This window comes from Phodopus roborovskii, unplaced genomic scaffold, assembly GCF_943737965.1.
Source record: "Phodopus roborovskii unplaced genomic scaffold, PHOROB, whole genome shotgun sequence".
Taxonomy (NCBI): domain Eukaryota; kingdom Metazoa; phylum Chordata; class Mammalia; order Rodentia; family Cricetidae; genus Phodopus; species Phodopus roborovskii.
The window spans coordinates 17556519-17568944 of record NW_026126447.1 but is presented as its reverse complement, the minus strand read 5'-3'; the positions used below and the strand labels follow the sequence as shown (position 1 = coordinate 17568944).

Here is a 12426-nt window from a genome sequence, read left to right as displayed (position 1 = left end):
TTTGCTCTTCATTGCCTACCACAACTAGTGACCCTATTTCTGAAAACACCACACACTTTAGTTGCAGGACATCAAAAAAAAAAAAATCACACTGAAACTGAAATGGAAGTCCAGCCCTCTCCTCCCCCCCCCGCCCCCCACCCATGGCTAGCTTTCATGGTGCCAGAGGGTATTATGCAGGCTGCTGGGAGAGCAAAAACAGCAATCAATCATCTTTCCCAGCTGTGTGAACCCTGTGCGAGCTATAATAGTGAACTGCTAGGCAATAGTTACAAAACTGTTGTGGAAGTAACCAAACATGATCTGCTTAGATTTGAGGCCCCAGTCCACGGAAGGTAATTCATGCCCAGTTCTGCAAATATGGTCAAAAGACCATGGCTGGGAGGTCATGGGCTCTTGGGGGTGGGATGGAGGTTCGGGGAACAGGTGCTACTGTTGAAATGGACATGGTGTCAAACTGCCTTCCAAATATTTATGTTCATACCCATAGATTAGTGCTACACTCAGTCTTAGGAATATTGTTTGCTGTGGACAATAGTTAATGTGCAGACTCATAACTGATAAAAGTGCTATTGAGTGTTTATTCCTAAACAAGACATTTATCATGTCCCCCTCCAAAACTCAAGGAACATTACAGGAGAAGGAGTAGAAAAAAATGGAAGAGCCAAAGGATGTGGCAGAATGCTCTGAAACACCTTCTTCTCAACACGGCAAGGCTATTGCACTCACAGACTCACAGACCCTGTGGTTACCAGCACAAGAACAAAACTCCATCACAAACCAGGGAGTCACTCAAGAGGCCCCACCTCTACCTGAGAAGCTATGGCAATTAAAGGATGCTGATGGAAGGGAAGCCACTTCCTTTAGTATTATAGCAACTGATAAGCTGCTCCAGTAAATAACCTCCCCACCCATGCTTACACAAACAGCCTCAATTTAAACTTATTAAGTCACAAGGGAAAAACGGGAAGAAGGAAGGAGGAAGAGGGAGAGAGGGAGGGAAGACAGAGAGAGGCAGGCAGGCAGTTTAGCAAGAGAGGGGGAAATGAAATAAGGCAATGGAGAGAGAAAAACTGACCAAGCATGTTGTAAAAATGTATGAAATTCTCAAGGAATAAAACAACAAAATAAGCATTAAAAGTGTACCAACTCTAGAAGGAAGGAAAGCAATAGTTCCTCTCCTTCTGTAGAACAGAAGGAGAGAACTGTTTTTATTTACTCCACTCTTCCTTTTCTAGGCCTGGTCCTACCTGTAGTATAAAAGTTAAGGGATGAAGAAATGAGAAAATAAAGATATTGTATCTTGCCCCCACCTACATCTCCACTGAGGGTCAATCTGTGACAGCATTATCCTACCAGTGAACTATGTCCTAGGATTCCACACAAATACCATTGGCAAAGTAGGTAGTGCCCCAGGGGAAATGGCTATTTAAAATATACAAGATGAGCAGCAATGCTTACAGGGATTGCTTCCATGTACATATCCTCATATGGGAAGCAATCTCTAAGAAAAGAGTGACACTCTGGGTATAGCCAGATGAATAAGAAAAGTAAGTATTTGGAAAAAATAAGAACCAGAAACTAAGACACCATGCTCAGTGAGAGTACCAACTATTCAAAAGGCCTAGAAAAAAGAGAATGGTAGGATCCGAGCAGTTACAGAACATATTGAGAGGCTTGTGTAGTGAGTTAAGGGATTTAACTCCCCCCAGGAAAGCTGTAAGAGGTCATAAAATCCCAGAACATTACTACACTAAGTAAATGAACATGCAGATCAGAAACATTAATATAACTGCTAAGTCAAAGTAGAGTTGCATGGCGTGTAGTTAGAAAAGCAAGTCCTGAAGGTTAATTCTAGACTCTCACCACGAGTCAGGCCCACCTGTTCAAGGAAAAGCAAAAGAGGAAAAAAAATCAGGTGTATGAGGGTACAAGAGGCTGACCAGCAACAGACACACAAGTAGAAAAAAAGTGGGCCCTGTATCTCAGGCTTTTAATGTGTCTTTTTAAAAAATGGGGGAAAATATTATTTGCTAATTTTAATACTTATTTCAAATACATAAAACATTCCCATTGGTATATATCAACTGGATTGCTGAATGCCTCATTAAAGAAAAGATTCAGGGAATGAACAGGAACAAAATACAATGAAATATATATGAAAATCTGCCTTGGTGGTGGCACATTAATTAATTCTAGCTCTCGGGAGACAGAGGCCAGCCTGGTCTATAGAGCGAGTTCTAGGACAGCTAGTACTACACAGAGAAACCATGTTTTGAAAAAAAAAACAGAAACAAAAAAAGAAAAGAGAGAGGCCATTATGAAACTTTGTGTACCAACAAAATAGCTAAAAAGTAAAAACAAAAATTAAGAAAAACTTAGGTTCATTTTAGCACATGACAAATCTCAAACTCCTTCACAGCATACAATTGAACACTTGAGACAGGTTCATTTTATAAATAATGAAACTAAACCCCAAGTCCTTCACCTGGGCTCACCTATGTTATTATGCAGCCTTCCCACCTGAAGGATTCCTAGACTTTCCCTCAAGTCACCAGCCTTCCCCTGTGATGCTGTCCTCCAGCTAATGAAAATGGAGAGCTTGGTCCGTTCTTTACATTAACCTGACTGCTTCATGCCACAATTTCAAATGTTCTCAAGCTCCCTTCCATCTCCCCTCACACCATCAGAACATCTTCATGGCCCATTTCAGCTGTCTATCCTGACATGTTTTACTATCATTCCCATTCACAATGATCTAGACTTTGTCTGAACTTAAAAAGCACTTAGGCATCCAATCGCCACACTGTTACCTGCTGATTCCAAGTGTCCGCATCCCCTCAGTCCTGAATACTTGGGACTGATTGTTCCTAGAGGACAAGAATTACTTACTATGCAGTCTGTCACATCACAGTGCTCTATACCCTGCAGGTATCTAATAAATACTGAGTGAATTAAGTAACTCTATTAAAAAAAAAAAAACCATCCCTGGGCTTAGCAGAGTTTTGTCTAGAACAGCAACTGAATAAAAGCCTAATTGGTGAAAAAAAGCTTTACAATGTAAAGAACAGGGAAGAAAAATCTAGTAAAAACAAGGTAATTTCCACATATATTTTAGAACTTACAAGTCAAAATTCTGTTTTAAATCGATTCTGACTTTCCACAGGGACTCCCAGAGATATACATTATTTACTATGAAGTTCTCTTGAAGAACAAAGCCTGTTTGATGGTCAGGCTAGAATCAGCTGTACAGCAAATCTGCCCTCAAAAAATCAAGTGTTCTCTACCTATAGCACACATCAATTTCATATGGGGCAAAAGCATTCCTCATACTGAAATGGCCTACCCTACCCCAGGGTGTTTAACTTATAAATAATAATAATAACAACCTCAAATTCCTCCAGAAAGCCAGTCTTATCTTGAAATTTTAGTAACTCAAAATACAGGATGCATATCTTTTACCCAAACATTTTGAGCATAACAAAACAATTACGTAACTTGACTACTTTTTCTTTTCTGGGTGATAAATTCAAAAGTCTGTCCAAAATCTGGAAAAGGGATACCTTCTCCCCTGTGGGAGTGTGCTTCCTGAAGCATGGGCTCCCAGGGCTGCCTGCTCAGCTTGTGGAACCCTGAAAGCTTTGAAACACTGCACCATCGACCCAGGAAGCAGACAAGAGTGCACACCATGGACTGGTTTCAGACACCAAGGACCTGAGTCGGGACATCTTGTCTAGGTTACTTACCTTGCCTTTTATGCAATGGCAATATTGAAAAAAAACGGCAAACACAAACGTATGATGTAAATACATCTCTTTTAAAACAAAGTGTCTTTTGTGGAGACAGATCTCTCATACAGGGATGGTGGGGTTGAAATGGCACAGCCAATTTCAACCACAGTTTGACCATTATTTAACAAGCCAAACAGAATCGTTGTATGATCTAGCAATTGAATTATCTGTATCAAATACATACTACATGTGTGTGTATGCATGAACCCTCAAGCTCCATAAAGATTTATTTCTTTAAAATGTTTTCATTACATAAGTTTAGCATGTCAAACACATGTGCCAAAAATAAAATATGCTTAAGTTTATGCTTTTATTTCTAATGCAATACAAATTATAAAAATCCCTTTGGTTCAACCAGCTCTTCCTGGGGTAGGGGGAGAGGAAGTGTGTGTACCAGACATTCTCCTTTTCATTAGACATAGTAATTGTGTTGATACAAAAAAGATGCTTGGTTTGTTGATTTGTTGTTGTTGTTGTTAAAAAAAAAAAACTACTCAAAAAGTTAGTAGTATTATCTCTCAATCCTAATGTGTCCCATTTCTCTCCTTTCAGACCTGCAGATGGGAAGGAATGGCTCAGCTCTCTCTCCTCTGTGAAGAGGAGACTTCTCTCCTTTCAAACTCTGGCCTGCTCTTTCAAATGTACAGCATTCCTTTGATAATTAATATATGTATATTACCTTGTAACAAACCTTACACTCGAGCTGCTCATGTGCCTCTCCAAATGCACTATACCCTTCTGTTTAGTGCCTCCACAACAAACCCAGTACCCATATATACATCATACAGCATAGAAAGTACTTATTAATTGTAATTATATAAAATTATTGGTGGCACACGTCTTTAATTCCAGCATTCAGGAGGCAGAGGCAGGTAGATCTCTGTGAGTCTGAGGCCAGCCCAGTCTACAGAGTGAGTTTGAGGACAAGCTCCAAAGCTACACAGAAAAACCCTGCCTCGAAAAATCAAAAAATAAAAATCATCTTGATTTTTTTTTTACCTACAACAGTAACTTTAAAATATAGTGTATTGTACTAAATCTTCTATTTCTCAGGGGAAAAAAGCTAGGAGAAACATGAATTAGGAGAACTACCCTCGTCTGGCATGCAGGTGTACAAGCAGGGAGAGTAACATAAAAAATATACATGCATTGTATGCATGCATACATACATACACTCAAATAGTAAGTAAATTTAAAATGCAGAACCACAAACCCCAATTTGTTTCATTATTTACTCCATTTTACTTTTAACAGTTTATTTATTTATTTATTTTGTATGCTTGGGTAGAGATGGAGTATACACATGAGAGAGAGAGTAGAGAGAACTAGAAGGATCCTGGGGACCCAACTCAGGCTATCGGCTTGGCAGCTGGCATGCATTCTTACCCACTGAGTCATCTCACCAGCCATGTGAGTGTTCAGAAATGGCACAGCTAACCCCTGAACTAAACACTGCACCGAGTGCTACCCTGACTCAACTGAGAATGAAGACTCTTTTTTCTAGAACGGACATTCTTGGTCCACTAATGTAATTTTAAAAACCCGAGCAGTGCTGGTACACGCCTTTAATCCCAGCACTCGGGAGGCAGGGGCAGGTGAATCTCTGTGAGTTTGAGGGCAGCCTGGTCTACAGAGTGAGTTCCAAGACAGGCTCCAAAGCAATACAGAGAAACCCTGCCTTGAAAAATTAAAACAAAAAAATCAAAAAAAGAACATAAATACTAAGATTGCAAAGTAAAGTTAGTCCATGGAATGAGGGTGCACTTACTCTACCCAGATTATCAAAACAGACACGTAGGATGTATTGTGGGATGCTTCAAATATATTTAAACTCAAGAATTCTCCACTCAACTATCAAAAATCACCTAAAACTAAAAATATGCTGGAATATCAAAACTGGTTTTATTTTTAAAACTAGCTCTAACAGTATTTATGCATCATAACTGCTTTTTCAAATAAAAACAATTGAAGTTACAATATTGTTTGTTTATTAACCACACATTTATAAAAGTCAAACATGAAACAAGTCCATAAATGAGTATTTTGTTTACTACAAATCCCCTCCACCAATGATTATTGCCATCTGATATCATCAATCACCTACTACTTCCCACAATCCTAAGCATGTTCTTATGAACATAATCTTTGAAAATTCACTAAGTGATATCAAATTATCTTATTTGCATTTTACTTTTAGGGTAACCAACTTCACAGAACTGATTCTAGCAAAATTTTCTAAAAGTAAAATTCAGAGATCAGGTATCATATATTGCAATAGTTTTGAACTCAATATAAAGCCAAAATGAATTGTCCCTGCATATTCAATCATACCTTGTGAAGATGCAAACATGAACATAATACAGACCATATGGCAATACATAATATTACATTACTTTTATAAATAATGAAATAAGAGTTTTAATTTGCAGACGGATGTGCCAAACCTAAATGTAACAAATTCTTTAGAGAAAAGTCTTCAAAACTTCTCCTAAAAACTGTTTGCTATCAGTGTTTGTGATGATGTAAGCCCTCACTTCCCAAAGTAAACTGCAGAGCTGTAGATGGCTCAGGATGTGGAGGCACCTATCACCAAGCCTGACAACTAGAGTTCAACCCCTGGGATCCACACAGTGGAAAGAGAGAACCAACTCTTGCAAATTGTCCTCTGATTTTAATGCTTGCACTGTGGACAAAACACACACACCAGAGAAATGAGTATTTGATTTAATTTTTAAGTGATTTGCTATACCATGCTACACATATAGAACAAAGTGAGTGAGTTTCAGAAACTGCTAGTTATTGGAATTAAATTGGTGTAGCACTGAAAACAGGAAGTGAGCACAATAAAGTACAGAATGTATAAATATAGTAATCTGAAACCTTGAAATGTACAAAAGCAGTTCCATATAGAAAGTATAGTCTTTATTGGCCACATAAGGTGGCCTGACTTCAATTGCAGTGCTTGGAGGCAGAAGCAACAGGATTTCTGGAGTTCAAGTCAGTCTGGCCTTCATAGGGAATGCTAGGTGTCTCGTTGTGAGTCCTTCTCAAGAAAGAAGTGGGGAGAGAAAGGATTGTCTTTTCAGGGGAAAAACTATATGTGAAAAGGGCAACCTCAACCCATATCTCATACTTCTACAAAAACTATCTCAAATTTTACATAGATCTACTTAGAAAATTTAGAAGATAAGTGACTAAAAGGAAAAACTAAGAAAAATCCTGATCATGCACTTTGAGAATTTTTATTCTAAAAACCAAAAACAATCTATAAGGCAAAAAATTGAAAATAGGAACTTTATCAAACACAAATGCTACTGGGTTGTAGCTCAACTGGTAGACTAGCACTTGATGTTCAATATCTAACTATGAGGGGGGAAATGTTTCTTCTATAAATTAGGTGCTGCTAATGGTACAGGAGAATATATCCTTAAATAATGTATCTGACAAATGACAAGTTTAAAACGTGTGCAAAGCCTTAAAAGTTCATACTAAAAAAAGAACCCAAGCCAGGTATGTAACTCAAGATCTTAGCTCTTGGGAGGCTGAGACAAGAGCGTTGCCAAGAGTTCAGGGTCAGCCTACTATGCACAGTAAGTTCAAGGCTGGTGTGGAAGGAAACCTTGCTACAGTATAAAATAAATAAGTCAAGAGTAAGCAGCATGTATCTTTAATCCTAGCATTTAGGATGATCTCTATGAGTTTGAGGCTAGCCTGGTCTACAGAGTGAGTTCCAGGACAACCAGAGCTACATAGTGAGACCTATCTTGAAAAAAATAAACAAGCAAACACCAGACAAAGACTGCACAGGGCTGGAGATGTGCACAAGGCTGCAGATGTACATAGGGCTGGTGATGTGCACAGAGCTGGAGACGTGCCCAGGGCTGCAGATGTGCAACACGCTGGAGATGTGCACAGGCCTGCAGATGTGCACAGGGCTGGAGATGTGCACAGGGTTGGAGACGTAGACAGGGGTGCAGATGTGCCACACGCTGGAGATGTGCACAGGCCTGCAGATGTGCACAGGGCTGGAGATGTGCACAGGGTTGGAGATGTAGACAGGGGTGCAGATGTGCATACACCTGGAGATGTGCACAGGGGTGCAGATGTGCATACACCTGGAGATGTGCACATGGGTGCAGATGTGCATACACCTGGAGATGTGCACAGGGCTGGAGATGTGCACAGGGTTGGAGATGTAGACAGGGCTGCAGGTGTACACAGGGCTAGGCGTACAGCTTAGCAATAAAAGTGCTTCCTACCATGTACAAGTTCCTGGATTCAGTAAAACACACACACATACAAACACACTCATGAGGGAGGAGACAGAGACAGAGATATTCAGACAGACAGAACCAAAGACGGAAAGGGGGAAGAAAAAGTAAAATGGGGATAGAAAGGGATAGGAAGAGGAGGAGAGAAGAGAAGGGGAAGAGAAGGAATGGGAGAGGAAAGGATGGAGAGGTGAAAAGGAGGAGAGGAAAGCAGCCAGAATTGTTTGTTCCTATTCAAGCAATTTCACTTCTATTAGCCTGGTGTGGAAGCATATGCCTGCAATCCTGAGATAAGAAAACTGTCTTGCTGAAAGACACTTAAGAAAGTGCTCAACATCCTTAGCCATCAGGGAAATGAAAATCAAAACAACTCTGAGATAACATCTTACTCCTGTCAGAATGACTCAAATCAAAAACAACAAAGACAGTTTATGCTGGCGAGAATGTGGAGAAAGGGAAACACTCCTCCACTACTGATGGGAGTGCAAATTTACACAACCACTTTGGAAATCAGTATGGTGGTTCCTCAGGAATATGGTAATCAGTCTACAACAAGATCCAGTAATTCCACTCTTAGACATATACCCAAAAGATGCACATTCATACAATAAGGACATCTGTTCAGCTATGTTCATAGCAGCATTATTTGTAATAGCCAGAACTTGGAAGCAACCTAAATTCCCCTCAACTGAAGAATGGATGGAGAGAATGTAGTACATTTACACAATGAAGTACCACTCAGCAGAAAAAAAATGGAATCTTTAAATTCCCAGGGAAATGGATGGAACTAGAAGAAATAATCCTGAGTGAGATTATCTAGTCACAAAAAGACAAACATGGTATATACTCACTCATATATGGATTTTGGACATAGAGCAAAGAATTGCCAGCCTACAATTCACACCACAAGAAAAGCTAGGAAACAAGGAGGACCCTAAGAGAAAATACATGATCCCCAAGAGACAAGAAAGGGACAAGATCTCCTGAGCAAATTGGGAGCATGGAGGGAGGGGAGAGGGAGTTAGGAGAAAGAAAGGGGGAGAAGAGGAGGGGAGAGGTGAGCATGAAGGAACAGGAAGATTGTTACAGGGAAAGAATAGAGGAGAACAAGAAAAGAGATACCATAATAGAGGGAGCCATTATAGATTTAAGGAGAAATCTGGCACTAGGGAAATGCCCAGAGATCTACAAGGATGACCCCTAACAAAAACAACTTTAATCAACAGTGGAGAGGCTAACTTAAATGCCCTTCCCCAATAATGAGATTGAAAACTATCTTATATGCCATCCTAGAACCTTCATCCAGTAGCTTATGGAAACAGAAGCAGACACCCACAGCTAAACACTGAGCCAAACTCCTGAAATCCAGTTGCAGACAGGGAGGAGTAATGAGCAAAGGAGTCAAGTCCAGGCTCGAGAAACCCACAGAAAGTGCTGACCTGAACAAGGGGGAGCTCATGGATTCCAATCTGACAGCTGGGAAACCAGCATAGGACTGACCCAGATTCCCTGAATGTGGATGTTAGTTGGGAGAACTGGGCAGTCTATGGGGCCTCTAGTAATGGATCAGTATTTATCCCTAGCATACGAATGGACTTTGTGAGCCCATTCCACATAGGGGGATACTTCCTCAGCCTAGACACATGGGGACAGCCTAGGCCCTGCTCCAAATGATATGACTGACTTTGAAGACTCCCCATGGAAGGCCTCACCCTCCCTGGGGAGCAGAAAGGGGAAGGGATGGGGACTGGGGGAGAACAGGGGAGGAGGGGAGGGTGTGGGAACTGGGATTGACATGTAAAAAAAGTTTGTTTCTAATTTAAATTTTAAAAAATTATATTAAAAAGAAAACTGACATGAATTCAAAGTCAACCATGGCTACACAGCAAGACCTGGATAACATGAACAAATAATAACAAAAATATGAACAGATAATTAGCCAAAGAAAGTATATAAATGACAAACATTTAAATAAGTACTCAACTTTATTACTCACTAGAGAACACTAAACTTGATTTAACTTTAATCTAGAACTAAATGTCATATACTATATACCAATTAGGACAACTAAAGTTTGGAAGAAGAAATTATGAAATACAACTCTGTCAAATTGCTAAGAAGAATTTTAAAAGATTATATAACCGCTTTGGAAAACAATGTAATGTTTTCTTAAATATACACTTAGCATATAACCCAGACATCAGACTCCCATGTATTTATACAAGAGAAATGAAACCTTGTGATCACATAAAAGCATTTCCATCAATATTTAACCACAACTGCTAAAAACCAAGGAACCCAAAAGCCCATTAGCAAGTGTCCAGAGATAAGAAAACAACCATACAGTCTCAGAATGGAACAGTTCCCTAGAATGGAAAGCAATTGCTGGCTGACATGCAGACAGCACGGATGATCAGAGGTGGGTTTTTCTACGTGAAGGGTGTGACCTGGGTGGCTGCTGCGCTGCAGGGCACTGTGGTAAGGGCACAACTACAAAAATGACCACCAAGTCTGTGCCTTCTACGTGTCCCAAGTATGAGCAACTCATAAAGCCATACTGTGAAGCAAATTACATGGGAACAATCAATGTAGGGAGAAAAAATGAACCTGAGCCCTTACTAGGCATCACACAGGTTTTAATTATTACTGACCATATGGACATAAAAAGTAAAACCATGAAACTTCTAGATATAATAATAAAGGCTTATTATCTTCACTGCCCTGGGGTCATGGAAGACTATTATAACAAAAATAAAGAACCAAAACGGAAAAGGATGTTTGATCTCTGTGAGAACATAAAGTGATATTACCATTTCAGGAAAAAAATCCTTCTTACAAATGTACAACTAAGAACGACCTGACAACTGCGCTCTTTGAAGGTTGAAGGTAGCCAAGACAAAACACTTGTACAACATTTTTTGCATAAAATTCCCTTATAATAGCCCCAAACTGGAAATAAACCAAATATCCATCTGCCCATTTGCAATAAAATTGTGATGTGGCTACAAAATGGAATACTACTAAACCATAAAAAAATAATAAACTACTGATACATAACAATATAAGTAATATTATGTTCAAGTGAAAGAACAACTCTAAGCTGAAATAAGCCAACATCAAGTGAAATAAGCCAACTCCCAATGAACAAATACTGAATAACTCCATTCATACAAAATTCAAAACCTTATGCAGTTGGTCAGTAGCGAGAAGCAGGAGAACTACATGAAAAGAGAAAAATGACAGGCCAAGGGCACAGAACATCTGACAACGGAGATGCTTGGAGCCTTGATAGAATAAGATTATGTGAGTGCTTACATTAACCAAAACACAAAATTATCCATGCTTGGAGGGCACACCTATAACACCAGTACTAGGAAGACTAATAGCGCAGGAGGATTGTGAATCTGTGCTACATAAAGACATTCTGTCTCCAGGAGGGAAAAAAATCAAACTGTATACTTGTGAGCTCCCTCCACTGACCTGGATCTTTTACTTTGATTTAAAAATATAGAATTATTATGTGAATATAATGAACAAATGGCTGTTTTCAGGAAATATGCTTGCTGATTAATTCAAATCCACATAGAAATGCCTAAGTTCACATAGGGCCTATAATTCTATTCTTAATCAAAGCTTACACCTCAAAGTGATGTTACAACTGTAATTCCACCTCTCACATTAGTGGATATGTGAGATTTTCACCACTGTGATGAAAGCTCTGAAGAAGTATAAAGCAGGAAGTGTTTTACCCTGGCCTGTGACCTTCGGCTCTGTCACGAATGAACAACACCACCAAGATGCACAGCAGGAAGGTAGGCAGGTGAAGCAGCTCACCTCATGGTGGACAAGAAGCAGGAAGAGAGGAGTCAGGGCAAGAGACCTCTTTCTAGGGACACCCCCAGTCAACTGCTTCCTTCCACCAGGCTGCACCTCCTACTTTTTGCCACCTCTCAATAATGCCATCATATCCAACAGAGGTTTAATCTGTTAGGTCAGAATGCAATGGACCCCATCATCTCCCCAGAGCCTATCAACAGTAAACCCCCAACTCACAAGCTCATGAGAAAATTTCAACCCCTAAGTCAGTATCACACATTTTAACCACAAATGAGCTTAAGTGATAGTTCAGTCAAGGCCCCCAAAATGGAATAAGCTGCATAAAAGGCAATATTTTACAAGACCTCCTAATGCTTTATTTTAAAAAATATATAAAATATTTCCTCATTTTACCAAAAAGATAAGGGTTTTAACAACAACAACAAAAATTATCTTCAAACTCAAGTAAAAAGACAATCCTTAAAGCAGACACACAGAGAAATAGACAGGTTATTTTTATCACATCAATGAAACAGGTAACACACCTT

General features: G+C 39.6%; 1 protein-coding gene across 1 annotated transcript in view; it reads right to left on the bottom strand.

Moving 5' to 3' along the window:
• The window catches only part of Ccdc171 (coiled-coil domain containing 171), a 283728-nt gene that overhangs the window by 172939 nt on the left and 98363 nt on the right, over positions 1-12426 (bottom strand). The window lies entirely within an intron of this gene.